Below are 14203 nucleotides of genomic sequence, written 5' to 3' on the forward strand. Positions count from 1 at the left end.
TTTCACCAGAGGCAACAGAAAGTCATCTGCTCTGCCTCCCTGCAGGTTCCTGGGCTAATCAGGGTTTCAGAGGAAAGCATTCTGCAGTCCCAAGGCATTACATGAGGCAGAGGAAAACTAAAGAGCAATCTTCTCCCCTCTTTACTGCATCACCTAGGCTCAGAAGGGACTCAGAAAGTGGGGAGTAAGGTTTATAAACTCTGAAATGGTTCCTGACTTCTTATTTCAAGGTAGTCCTGATGGATTTGGCACCACCTCTGCTGCAGAGCACCTGGAACCAGGCTTACTAGCTCCTGGTGTCTTCGTGTTTCTGGTCACCAAGCTCTAGCTGGGGACAGTAGAGGAGCAGCGGGGGGAGCTGCATGGTTTTTGTCTGTGTGAAAGAGCAGCAGCTTACAGAAAGTACAGTATCTTGTGCTGATTTTGCTGCTTAGTCATACCGCAGTAACTGTAACTTGGCAGCTGGTCTTACCCCGTTCCTTTGCAAATGTTTCCATTTATGGCTGGGATTTTTATTTCCCTTTGCCTCCAATCGCCAAACAGATGGAAAGTCTCCAAAAGGGGAGGCCATGGGTTTACATCAGAAGAAACCAGCTGTGTGTCTTCATACCTTGCATTTCAAGTGTCTCTTACAGGACCGCACCACCCAGGATGCTCAAGGGATTCATTAGGGGTCATTTTGGCCAGAAGCGGGTGCTGTGCCTGTCTGGTGGCACGAGCACAGATGTCATTGTGGTTGTCAATATTTTCCTTGCCCAGGGCTCAGATACGCTGTGAAGGAGAAAGTTGCAGCCATTGTCCCTGCTAGCAGCTGGGTGCTGTGCCTGGTCCTGCCAGGGATACCGGAGAAGGGGTGGCCACGTGAGCAGGCTGTGCTGAAGACCCTCGAGGCTGTGCCTGTGCCACAGGCTGGGAAGCTATGGCTCCAGGAAGAGGAGCCATGGCTCCTGAATGCTCTTTGCTGGCCTCCAGGAAGAGAGGATCCGGTTACAGAGACACAGCATGTGGGATCCAGGTTTCCTCCATGTGTTGCAGATGTGCAGGTTTACCATGCAGTGTGCTCCAGCAAGCCCATGGAAAAAAGCATTCCCAGCTTACAAAGAGCTTTAGGGCAGATAAAGCAGAGTCGTGACCTGAGCTGGAAAAGGGATGTGCCTGCTGCAAGCTTATTGAAGTGGCTGGGGCTAGAGCCTCTGGGGGAACGGCACTAGGATGCGGCATGGATCCCATCTTGCTCTCACACCTTGTCTGGCTTGCCAGTTCCCCATCTCCTGCTCACATGGATAACATGGAGCAGTGGGCTAAGAACAATTGAGAAAAAAAAAAAAATTTCTTCACGCAGGGCACTGGATTGGAAAAATAACTGATTTTTCTTTTAAGGCCAGATTTCAGCAAGGCACTGAAAACCCCATGGTTTTTGCTCTCACTCCACATACTTTTGTGGAAATTAAGTGCGTATCTCAGTGAAACCTGGACTGACTGGCCAGAGGTGGCTGCAGGTGGAGTGGGGCTCCCCTCCTGTCCCCCAGCAAGGCAGAAAGGGTGCAAAGACTGGAGCATTGACCAGGCAGCTGCCTCTTCATCAAGTTACGGATAACCTCTCCATGTCTGAATTGTTTCCTTTCAAATGTTTGGCTCAGTTCTGGGTGTTCTGTAGAAATATGTGATTTCTGGAGAACCCTTTTGAAAACAGAGCATTGACTTTTCCAGCTAAAAAAGCCTAATTTTGCCAGAGCCGATTCCTCTACAATTAAAGCATTCAGCTCCTATGAACAGGGAGCCACCCTGGGAAGAACAAATGTGTTGTTATTGCCTGGCACTGCTGATGAAGTCCTGTCTACAGCTCTTGGCTTTCTGGCTTGTGTTATGACAAGGCTTCAAGAAAAGAAGATGGGAGTCATTTAAAACCATCAAGTCATGGCTTAGCATGCGTCACCCCATGTCTCGGGATGCAGAGAGTATGTGCATTATCCCATTATCAAGAGCTTCAGTCCTATCCATTCCTTTCTTCGTTGGGGCAGGGAGAAGAATAGGAGAGAAGTGTGGGATTAGGGGAGACCCCATAACACTCTTCCCAGGTGGGAAGACGATTGAGCAGATCTAGGACAGGCCCTGCTCCAAGCCCCTGCCCCGGTGTCCCGGAGCTGGGACCGTGACCACGTGCAGGATCCAGAGGCACCAGCCCAGGAGCTGCAGAGGGACTGTGCTGAGTGCCAGACCCCAGGAAAACATGTGCTGCTCAGCTGTGGGGGTGCCCAGGGCTCACCCGAGCCGGCCAGGGCTGCTTGGCAGGGCTGGAGCATCCAACCGACGTCCTTAGGAGGTGCAATGAGCTGCTAACAGGGGCATTAGTGGGGGCTCCTGGTTGGGAGTCAGCACTGAAGCTGCCCCCAGAGCCGCTGTGGGAGCAGGCAGAGAGGGGGGAGTGCCCCCCCAGAGGGGGACCCCGATGCCTGGGACAGGGAAATGGGAAGATGCTCCTGAAGCGGCTTCGGTACTGCTGGGACACCGAAGCTGGTGGGATGCAGCTGATGGCTCATGAGAGCAGGGTGCTGGGGCCCACGGTGTCCTGTGCAGGGGAGAAAGTCTTTGGGAAGGACTAGTGCAGGGATATGTGGAGCCGTGGATCGATCCCGCTGTCCCGTGGAGGGACACCGTGCGGAGTCTGCAGTAGGTGAATATTCAAGCAGCTGGCATGTTCTGGGTTGTCTGTTCTGCACAGGCAAGGGACGGAGTGTTATTACAGCGTAAACTCTGTATCCTGCTCCATAGGGACAAGGGGTGGAGATTGTCACGTATATGTGTTTGAACTTGTAACCCTCTTAATTTTGGTGTTTTGTAGGGTGAGGGAGGTTGTTTTACTGAGTGCGTGCACACACTGTTATCATGTCCACCTGATTCGCCTGAGACGAAAGGTAGAGTTTGTAGCACATGTATGTTAAGGCTGTGATGATGTTAAAAGTGTTTGTAATTAATGTATATTCGAATGATGGCTCTTAAATGAAATTCCCTGAGTTCCCCTGAAATGTGGACTTCGGGCTGCATAAAAGCAGCTCCTGGTTCTGGAAACATGCTTTCCCTGAAAGCAGGACTCTTAAGTCAGCACGATGCTATTGAAACTGGGGCTGGTGCTGCTCATGGATCTCAGCAGCTCAGAGGTAGCAAACCCAGGCTGTAATCTTTGCTGGCATTTCTTGTTCAGGTCCTCTTCGGTGTGCTCCATACCAGCCAGCACCAGCCCCTGCTCTTGCTGCTGGCGGGCAGGGACTCCACACAGGCTTTCTCTGGTGACTGCAGCGTCTACAACCAAGGCTGCAGTGGGGCCAAGACAGACCTGGCACTTCCCGTGCTCCCACACCTCTTCCCAAAGGTTTCAACAGCAAAATCCCAGACCAGAGGCAAGCTTGCTCTTTGCTCGCAGAGATGAAACACGACAGAGGCTTTGCCAAAACCAACTGCTGCCTGCTGTCTCCTGTTGCCAGAGGCTGCCAGCCCCCAGTCCTCCCCCAAGGAGACGTCTGTCCACCGCCGGCCAAGCTGCGGTCTGTCAATGGGATCCATGTGTTCTTGATGAGAGGCCTGGAAAACTTAGTCGTCCCTGGTCTGGGGTTTTCTATCAAGCGCTCCTACAGCCTTCAATTATCTGGATTCCCCAGAAGGGATGTGGGAGGCTGATTTCCCTGCAGAGTTCCCAGCAGCTCCTGCAAGTCCTTCCTTCCCCATTTCCCTTTTCCAGCGCCATGCACCCTTTCTCACTGTGCTTGTCCTCCTGCTTCCCTGAGGGTGGGCTATGCTAGACCGTGTCTTGATCACAGACACATCTTTTATTTTTTCATGTCTGACAGAGATGTGCTAAGCAGACAGGATGTCAATTCTGCCTTTGAGAGGCAGTGAGGTGTGCAAACATGAGCGGGCTGCTTTTAAGGATGCTCATGTTTGCCTGATCTCATACACGGTTCAGCTGTTGTTAAGCCTTGAAGCTTCTCCTGCGAGCAGACTAGTGAGCCTGCCACAATCACTACCATGATTTTAGGATAGGCACAAACAATTTACTTTGTGAATTCATGGCAGGGCACATTTTTAATGTGGTTATACTAGTTATGCTGCTGTCTGAAGAGGCACTCAGGTAGGTAATGTCAACCATTTCAGGACCCTTTAGGCTCCCAGAGTCATGCAGGGGAAATCTAAATGTAAAATGAAAATCTGGTTTCTGTGCTCAAGAAGATAATTATAAAAGAAACAAATAATGCATGATTTCTTTCTCATTTCTGCTTGTCTCTTTATATTTTTATCTCTGTAGATGGAGGCTGTCAGAGTCTGGATGGATGTGGGACAGAAGGGAGGGTGAAGAACTGTATGTAAAAGGCAGTGAGTGCATGCCTGCGCTTTCACCTCCCCACTGTTAATTTTGTTTATCACACACTGAAGCTGGAAAATCTCAAGCCTCTTTGGACTGGAGATAAGCATTCGAGTTCCACTGGCAGTCTTAAGGAAAAGTAGTATAAACATAAAATGTTATTTATTGTGTGCACGTGATCAAAATTATTTCATTTGATGTTGGAGGTTGGGCTCACATTAATGCTGAAATGAAGAGCGCAGACGTTCAGTTACGATGGTAAAATGTGTGTCACATCCCTGGCAAACATATTTTAACTTCCCTGTGACCCTGATGTCTTGAGCTGATTTAAGGTACCATCAAAAAAGAATCCAAGGAAGGATGGAATATTGCTCTCCTTCTGTACCTCTGTATTGCTAACTTGCTCTGCAAAGTATTTGCTTGTTTTGCCTCAGAGGAATACAAGTTAATAATGCAGCCTATTTTTTTGTTTGGATTTCTTTTTGGTTTTACGTTGTAGGAGGACCTTGGAAACGGATTCAGAAAAGAGTCTTTTTCTTAACACTGATTATGTATCTAATTATATTACATTTCTTACATGCATAAAAATCCTGTTCAAATTTTTATGACACTCAGCGCAAATACCATTTTCCTTGTCAGTAGTAGCAGGTTCGCCTGACAGTAGAGGGGAATTTTAATGCAATGTTGTATTTGGCCAGGAGGACACTTCATTACAGAATTATACATTTCTTGAGCGTCAGTCTCAAGAAATAGCTATAAATGAAACAAGGGCCTCTAACGTTTTGTGTTGGAGCAAAAATTCGAGCATGGGCGTAAGGGAAGGGGAGGTGTCAAGCATTGTGCCAAAAGCAGACAAGCAATGCTCTGCTGTACGTGACCCAGGGAGCTGGGCCGAAGTGCTGCACAGGGTTCCCTGGATTCACATCAAATACGTGAAAAGCAGCAGCCATCAAGCAGTGGAAAAGCTTTGCAACCCGAGGAACAGTTGCTGGGCGGCTGCCCACCACACTCCCTGAGACAGGGATGTCGGGAGAGCGGGGCAGCTCCCTGCAGCCCCTACCCCGGCAGAGGAAAGCAAGTCCCGGGAGAGCTCAGCACATAAAGTCAGTCCAAGGAGGGCTCAAGGCATGCTGGGCTTTTGCTTCATAACTTGATGGCTGAGGTGGGCACAGATTTTGGAGGTCTCTATTGCGCCAGTTCAGAGGCACATCTGTATGCCTCTGGCATACACCATTAGCAAGACTTGAATTAGCTGCAAAATTTTCTTTTGCAAGTTATTTTGCAAGTTATTATGATTGCAAATTTTTGCAAAGTTTTTGCAAATTATTGTTAGCTTAAGCTGTACCAAATTTGGCCCCATATTCAGGTCGCAAAAAGGGTCACGACGGAAAGCCTTGCTCCAGGACTGCACTCGTCTTCTAGAGAGTTTGAGGGCAATGTTGTTAGTGAGTAGCTAGATACATTTCCTTACCACTGCAGAAACTCCAGAAGATATTACTGTTCAGTCTTACTCGTTGCTGTCGTTTACCTGTGTAGTGTCTTTTGCCCATCAATCCACTGATTCATGCGAGTATCGATCAGATCCTCTTCTAGACCCTTGTTGGTCTCCTTGCTGCCTGCAGGAGGTCCTGTCATTTGGGGAGGGAGGGATTATATTTTCCTTTAACCTCTATAAGACAAAAATTAAAAGCTCACTGTGTAGTTAGGGACAGACTCAAGAGAAGGCTTTTCAGCAGCTTTGTGCTCCTGATAGGCAAGGCAAGCCTCTTTCAGGCGGTGTTGGAGGTACTGCTGCTGGTGTACCAGCACAGTGCTATGCTGGCAGACCTTACCTGCTGCCTTCAGTCTTGACCTGGGCTCATATTTGACTGCTGCACTATTGCACCCTGTGCTAAAGCATTGCAAATGAGGACAGCCAAGCTCATTTCTCAGAGCACCCCCACCTCCTGGGGGTTGTGAGGATTAAGGTTTTTCAAGAAGCTAAACTTAATACTTTTTCTTGTTGAGCATCTTTAGTTACAAGTTGCAATCTTGAAGTCACAGATTTTCATTTAGGACCTGAATCACTGGTCCCTGAAGCCAGTAAAAAGCCTTTCATTGGCTTCAAGGGGTTTTTTTGTATTTCCTTTCTAATTCCTTTTTACTGGTCCTGTGGAAATGGGAATTACACATAATCTGTCCCAAGGATTCAGCTCCATACAAGGGTTGATGTTGGAAACATTTGTCTAAGACCCGAGGGCAGGAGAACAGTGTGGTTGCAGAGAGACAAAGCTGGGATTAAAGACAGGATTAGCATTTCAAATAAATCAGCTCAATTGCTGAGCCTTAATGTGTTCTTGCCAGGCCACCAGCCTCCTGAGGGAAGTCACTAGAACCAGGGCCAGCCATCTCCCAGCCCAGCAGCCCACTCTGCTGTACCCCCACGTTCAGAGGAAAGGCTTTTTTTTTTCCTATCTGATCCCTTTCAGCCCCCTCTTTTCCCAGGATAAAGGCACTAATTAATTCCTTTCCTTTCTATTTATACCCATTAGTCATTGCAAAAGTGTCCCCCAGTAGATTTATGGTTCAATATAATGAGTATGTCTTGAGGGAATATTATTCATACAGTTAGCTGAAATCTAACAGAGAAAGTCTATATTTTATTTGTAACCTTAGCCAGAGTAGTCATTTCATGGGGAGGCAGTACCTCCAGGCTCCAGCAGTGAAAAAAGCAAATGTTTAGATGGAAGTTCATCGGCAGAAGGAAACTGAAATCTCTTTCTTAGGTCTGTACATGGCGTTAAGGACTGTGGGTGGGGCGGGATGTGACTAAGTTCAAAAATGTACATTTTTTTGAACCATCACTGGTAAAAGGCTGGGGAGGGGAATGAGGTTTCCTCTATAAACTATGTGGTTTTTTTCTCTTAAATTCATGGAAACACCACTGCAAGTTTTTCCTTCTCGTTTCTCTGGTGACAAGAAAATAAAACAAATGCAGCTGGGTCATTCTGCTCTCGCTGTATTTCACCACGAAGCCCAAAAGACACAAACTGTGTATTTTAACTCTTTCGCTACCCTGGGCTATGAAACTAAAGATCGTTTGACGTCTCCACAAAGATAGCTCAGGATTATCCAGCATGTACTGCAGACCATGGAGGCATCAGCCGCCTCTCTGAGGTCCTGCCTTGCCAGGGAGCTGGAATGCAATTACTTCACTGTGCAAAGGCTCTTCCCAATGAGTCAACGAGTTTTGGGACTCAACCGTCTTGACTGTCTGTGTGGAAAAGATGTGCTGCAAGAGATGAAAGCATCAGAAAGCAAGGATTGTGAAAGCGGTAAAAGGGGAAGTGTTCTGGGAGAAAGGGTTTCAGACCATCCTTTCCCCACTTTCTCTGCCCTCTGTCCACCTATTTTTTGCTTGCTGGGTTCACGTATGATCTTGTGTTGCTGCTACTTGGCACCTCTGGGAGCACCCCGGGCACCCTCACTTCCCCTGGTATTGAAATGCCTGAGCTGGCTCTTCCACCCACTGCACAGTGGTGAGGAGACCCAGAAACGGCCAGCTGGAAGCCCTGGGCTTTCTCCCTGTCAGGAGGGAGCAGCTCCAGGAGTCGCGAGCCGTCAGCCCACTGCAGAAAAGCTGACTCTAGACACAAAGGCTGGACTGAGCAACTGAAGGTAAAAATACTAACAAGTTCATAAGTATGGCCTCAATTTCAAAAGGGCAAACTTCAAAAGCCCAAAGAAATTGTGCAGCAAGAGCAGCTTGGCAGAGGAGCCCCGGGGCATCCCTGCCATTTCTTCACGCCAGTGTACTCAAGCTGATCTTGGGAAGGCAGATCCTGAGCAGAGGGGAATAAAACTTGGAGCAAGGGTCTCTGCACTAATGAAGTCTAAACGAATGCTTCAGGAGGATTATTAGAAATGGCGGGGAAGCAGGCTCACGGCTCGCTGTGGGAGCAAAGCCTCGGCGAAGAGTAACCCGCAGCTGGGACAGAGAGCCAGGAGCACGCCGTTCCCTTGGGCAGTCTCTCACAATGAAACCTCTAGTGTGCAGAGCAGAACCGAAACAGGCCCTCGGCCCACCAACAAAAGCAAGCTGCGTCACACTAATGCCCCGCTGGTGGCATTAAGGGTGGCTCCTGTAACCTTCTCTGGAGTCTGTGCAGCGTGGGACCAGCTGGAAGTTGGGGGAATGCCACCTCCATTTCTGTCCGTTTTTTTTCCCACTGCTGTATCTAAACAACGTAGAGTCTCTGGGATGTCATCATCCTCTAAGGATCTTGAGCTCTAGCGAAAAAACACAAGGTCGCAGATACGGGCCTGCATCTGGCAAAGCTTCAATAATGCTGTAGGTTGGGAAATCCTTGGGGCTGTTTAAAATAAAATTCTAGAAACTCCAAACAGTACTTCCTTATTTGTCAGCAAACAACAATTTACGAGCACGCAAATGCTGTATATAAAAATGGGATGCTAAGTAAATAAGAACTGCAATAGCATAGGGGACTTGAAAGTTAACACCAGAATATTAAAACAGGAAAAAGTATGCAAAGCCTCAGATTGCACTTGTGTGTTCATGACTCTCTAAACATCCTGGAGCATCCTGGCTTGAATGGCCTAAATCCCAGGAAAAGCTGCTAAAATATGATATCAAATGAACATTTGCTTTTTTCTTCAGAAAGATTCCCCTTTGTGTCTCATTTTACCACAATTCAAGAATGTCAAACACAGTGGGGGCAGTTGCTCAAGAACATGACCTGGGTTAATCTAGAAAAATAAATGTTTCTTCTTCTTCTGTTTCTTTAATAGAAGTCTTCTCCTGGGCACCAGTGAGGATGAGCAAGACCTGCCAGGGATGCCTCAGAGCCAGCCAAGCCTGCACCCAGTGTCTGCACAAAGGGCGGAGAGGATCAGAGGGTGGACCAGCACAGGTGATGTTGTAGTAGGAGTCCACTGCAGACTACCTGATGAAGAAGAGGAGGTGGATGAAGTTTTCTTTAGGCACTTGGAGGAATCCTTGCAGCCACAGACCTGGGTACTCATGAGTGGATTTAATCACCTCGCTATCTGCTAAGAGAGTAGTGTGGCTGGGCACGACCATCACAAGAGGTTTCCAGAATGGTTTGAAGGCAATTTTGTGATGGAGGTGATGAATGAACCGACTGGGGAGATGTTCTTTTGGACCTGCTACTCAAACACAGAGAAGAACTGGCTGAAAATGAGAAGGGTGGAGGCAGCCTTGTCTGCAGGGACTGCAAGACTGTGGCACTTAAGGTGCTGGGAGAAGTCAACAAGGCAAAGAGCAGAATTACAACCCTGAACCTCAGAGGAGCAGGTGTTTGCCTGTTGGAGGGAGGAACACAAATGCATTGTACGAATTGAGTTAGGAAGTAAGAATTTTGGAAAACGGCAACTACAAAAGGGCGTAAAATCCATCCTTCCATTTGTCGTCAGTGAAAATGCTGAGATTATCCACCGCATACTTACAAATATTTGAAAACCAGCATTCATTGTTTTCACTAAGCACTTAACAATCTTGGCCTCATTTTTGGTTCTTGTCACATATTTAGAAAACAGGACCCTTGGAGACCACTGTATAATCTCAGAATTGCATGAAGGGTGGATGCAATTGCAGACAGACACAAAGAAACTACAGTAGCTGTTTTCCAGAGAGCCACAGCAGTCCCATAAAGCTGTTTCAGATGTATGTATGTGATTTAAAACTAGGAGATTGCATTTTATTGGGGGCTACAAGTCAGATGTAAAAAAGGAGCAGCTACGCAGTTTACAAAGTAACAACTAAACATACCATAAATAACATTTAAGTCTACAAGGGAATGTAAATGAAATAGTAGCCATCCGTGCCTGACTGACTCCCTTACTTCAAACTCTATACAGAGTCATAGAGGAGAGCAGAAAATCAAGCCGTTTTTTCCTTCTTCATCTTCCTCCATTTCCTCTCTCTCCATTTTAAATGTAATTGAATACTAAATACCTGTTCAGTATATAGTGTGTTCTGTGAGCAGCAATAATAGTATGCGGGTCAGATACATAGGGGATGAGCAACTAATCCATGTCCATGTACATTATCTGCAAAAATCTTTCCATGAGATTTGCAGTTCCACTGAAAGGAGAAAAAAAGAAAGGCAATCGATTGGAGGATTAGGAAGAGGAGCCAGAGAGGACAGAGATAGTGCATGAGGCTCCCATGGGTGAAGGGAAGTGATTCCTCACCTGGACAAACCTCCATATGTGTATAGCAAGCACTATGTATAAAAGAGGATCACTGCACACAGAAAGAAATATCTTTGCCCATCTTGATTCCCCTTACAAAGAAGAAAGAAGATGCTAGATAAAATTTCTGGTACTGTCTCAAAAAGTTCCTTCCCCATGTCCATTTTCCTCTAGAGCTTCCTACATTCTCTCATTCACAAGAACAAAAATTCAATTACAGAGAACTAGCTCAGGCCTTTAATGCCGCCAGTTATAAAAGAAGATGGTAAAAAAGCCCAACAAATCCAGAAAAAAGCAGCATCTCATTTTGAGGTTATTTTGTCTGAATTTCTATGTAAACAAGACATACAACCACTTCAGTGTGCCTGTATATCAGACCACCCCAACGTAAGAAATGAACTTGCCAGATATGGCCATCTATGACAGAGGTGTGAAGATAATATTCCTACAAATGTCATGAAAATGGTTCCCTAGGTAGGTGAGAAAGACAAAGCTAGCCTTTTTTATTGAGGGAAAGGATGCAATAGGGGGCTGTTTTGTAAAATATACAAGAATCCTCATGAAGACAAGGCATTATGTCATGTCAAGCTGCAGGAAAAGGTTTTGATTTGACATGAGAAAGTTCGAGAAGCACACACAGAAAGTTAAAAGTCCATAGATCCTTTGGTCAAGAAACTGCAGACAAAAGACAACGTTCACAAATCTGCAAGGAGGAAGAGGGAGATATGGAGGTGTGGGCCTGTGCTCTCCTCCTTTCTACACTTTGGGCACTCACCAGCAACGTAGGAGACAGATGTGCTGTCCAGTTGTTTGTGATAAGGCATCTTGCTGGAGAAACAGCTTCTGCAGGGGCAGATTCACCTAGAAATAGGCATAATGAATATTAGAAGCAGCGTTGATAGGTACTCATGGACGCAAGAGAGCTTGGACACAGCAGCAAAGTAGGCAAAAGAAATGGCCTGGTATGTGGTGTGTTCGCTGGATTACTGGAAGGTGAATGCTTTGCTTAGACATCCAATGTACTGTTCGGTACATCACTGTCATCAGAAGCTGGACCCCTTCTCTTCACTAAAGATGCTCTGGAGGAAAAGCAACCATCCCATTTAGAGCTACAGGAGTGCCCCTGGAAAGGGATGGCCCCACAAAATCCTTCTTTGCTTTTCCAAGGAATCCTTGAGAAATTTCTTGTTTCTCAGTTATGCTTATTCTTCAGTGTCCCCTTGCTCCAGAATGAATCCTGCTTCTGTCTCAGAGCTTTGAGATGAACGGGGAAACGGGCACGTAAAATTCTGGCTTATGGCTGTGGTTCCTGTAGGTGCTGCTGAGTATCATAGAATCATTTAGGTTGGAAAAGACCTTTAAGGTCATCGAGTCCAACCATAAACCTAGCACTGCCAACTCCACCAGAATACTCCTGGTGAAGGTGCTGACACAGAAGATACTCCACAAATGTACCTTTTTAAGCCCTAGCAGCTACACGGAATTGGGTTTATTATTTTCACCTGGTGGTTCAGATGTTTTTCACAAACACAAACAGCCTGAGCAACATGTTCCTGTAGATCAGGACTGGTGGGTTAGCAGCTGACTCTGAGATCTCTTGAGACAAATCCTTTGCTTTTGTCACTACTTGGGAGTCAGTAGAGTGAAATGAGAGTCAAACTGGGTTTCCCCATTGCGATTACATTGTCTGGCAGCTGTGGCCTGATTCTGGTCCCTTCACACTGTCCATTTACACAAAAGTTTGGAGACAGAAAGTCATAGCTCAAGGGATAAAAGGCCATGTTCCCGAAAGTCATTGCTGTTCTCCATTTTTCGTTAGGACATTTGCCCCTATTTTTCATGTAGCAGCGCTAAAAATTGCCTGTGAAACTAAAAATAATATAAAAAACCAACCCCCCAAAACCCCAACCCAACAACAACAAAAACCCAAAACCCAGAAATGAACCCATAGAAAGAGGTAATACTCAGACTTGGATGACTCTGAGCGAGACTTGGATATTTGCAAAGGCTAAGATGCAAGTTGCTCTTTTTTGAAATGTTCTTGTTTTATTTGTTCCACTCAGGACATGTTACTAGGATGGGAAGAGGAGGAGGACACGGGGGGGAAAGAAAGAGGAACACTATTTGATGGTATAAATATGTGGGGCAGCAATGCCAGCCACGAAAAGGGGCCTCTCCATGGAAAAATGAGACTTCTTCCAGCTTGTTTAAAACAAAAATGCCTTCAGCTCCAAAGATGACAACCTCGCCCCAGCCCAGCATCTGCCCTGGGAGGGGAGCGGGTGGGAGGAGACCGTCCCGCGGTGTCGGTAGACCCACAGTGACTCTCCGTGGATGTCTGCAGCTACTGCAAATGAGGCTCTGCCTGATTTTGAAGGAGGAGGAACACAGGGGGCAGTTCCAGCCTGCCGGGGAACAGAGGGACTGGGCGGGAGACGCCTCTGCTGCTGCCGGCCGCTCCGCCCCACACACCCCGAGCTCGCAGCGCCCCGGAGCTCGCCCTTCCAGCCGGGGATGCAGGAGCCCTCCTGATAGTCTTTTTCCTGACATTTCGGAGGCTTGTTGGAGGAAATTTTGATGACCTCGTTTTCCAGGTAGGCAGAGTTTTCCTCTCCTTGTATAGCGGTCGTGCGGCTATTTACCGGACGGTTCTCCAGCCGGGAATAGGAGAGCCAGCCCCTGCGATCCCCCTGCACAGGGCTGCGCAGCTATTGCCGCCGCTCTGCAGCAAGCTGCTCATTTCAGGCACATCGGGTTTAGACCGTACCTGCTATGAGACGATGTCTATTTTTCCGTTGCTTTCGGCTTTTGGCTAGTTTGGGCGTTTTTCCAAGAGTTTTTTCCAGGTGTGGGTAGTGTGAGCCACAGACGCTCATCTGCCAGGGCCGGAGGTCTAGAAAATCCCTCGGCGGGGGGAACCTGTTGAACCAAAGTCTTCCCTGGGGCAACTGAGTGGAGTTCACCAGCTCCACCGAAGCGATGGCAGCAGTAGCAGCACGGCACTCGGCTGCCGCTGTGCAGCAGAGCGACGGATCTGCTGCACGATTCCCCTTTGATTTTCAGAATTTCAGAAGCTAGGGATTAGACTAACGAGTGAGTCGTGTCTCCTAGTTGTGCTGAGCTTCATCAGCACAAGCTCCTCTATTTTGGGGGGTAACGGCACGTTTGGAAATGCCTGCGAGCTTGTTGCGCTTGCCTCCTCGGGTCAGCTATTTTTTTTGGTGGTAGGGGTCTGCTTGAGTGGAGTCAATGGAGGTTTCTGGCTGCCAGAGCCGAAGCTCCAGCGGCCTGCAGCATCCCCCCGGGCGGCAGGCACGGTCCTATGGCCGGAGCACCCGGCGAGGGCAGCTGCCCGCAGCCTTCCTGGGCCTGGGCTTTCCCTGGCTGAAGTCCCGGGATAGTTGCAGTAGAAGAGCTGGAGAAGAGCTGGGCTCCCCGCAGCTGCCGAGAAACCTTCCCGCTGGGTGGTGTGCCCAGGGACTCAAGCTACAGGGCACGTTTGGGTAGCGACTGCGACAAACATTGAAATTCCCTCCGCATGCACCGTGGGCGTGCAAACGGCGAAGAGGAGCCGCATTTATAAGAGCTTTTGTTCCAAATGGGACACTTCCCGCCCCCCCCGCGGTTTTATTT

At 47.8% G+C, this 14203-nt stretch overlaps 1 protein-coding gene and 1 long non-coding RNA gene across 3 annotated transcripts in view; both read left to right on the top strand.

The window, feature by feature from the left end:
• Window positions 1–1792: 1792 nt before the first annotated feature.
• On the top strand, window positions 1793–4428 carry LOC140657271 (uncharacterized). Its single transcript, XR_012044270.1, has 3 exons — window positions 1793–1958; window positions 2843–2915; window positions 4301–4428. It is a non-coding gene; the product is annotated as an uncharacterized lncRNA (long non-coding RNA).
• An 8577-nt stretch (window positions 4429–13005) lies between these two features.
• The window catches only part of COL6A2 (collagen type VI alpha 2 chain), a 29700-nt gene continuing 28502 nt past the window's right edge, over window positions 13006–14203 (top strand). For both annotated transcript variants that reach the window (XM_072873912.1, XM_072873913.1), the window contains exon 1: window positions 13006–13164. The gene's annotated coding sequence lies outside the window, so the exon portion shown is untranslated. The remainder of the gene's footprint in view (window positions 13165–14203) is intronic.

Source organism: Ciconia boyciana, chromosome 10 (assembly GCF_034638445.1).
Source record: "Ciconia boyciana chromosome 10, ASM3463844v1, whole genome shotgun sequence".
NCBI classification, from domain to species: domain Eukaryota; kingdom Metazoa; phylum Chordata; class Aves; order Ciconiiformes; family Ciconiidae; genus Ciconia; species Ciconia boyciana.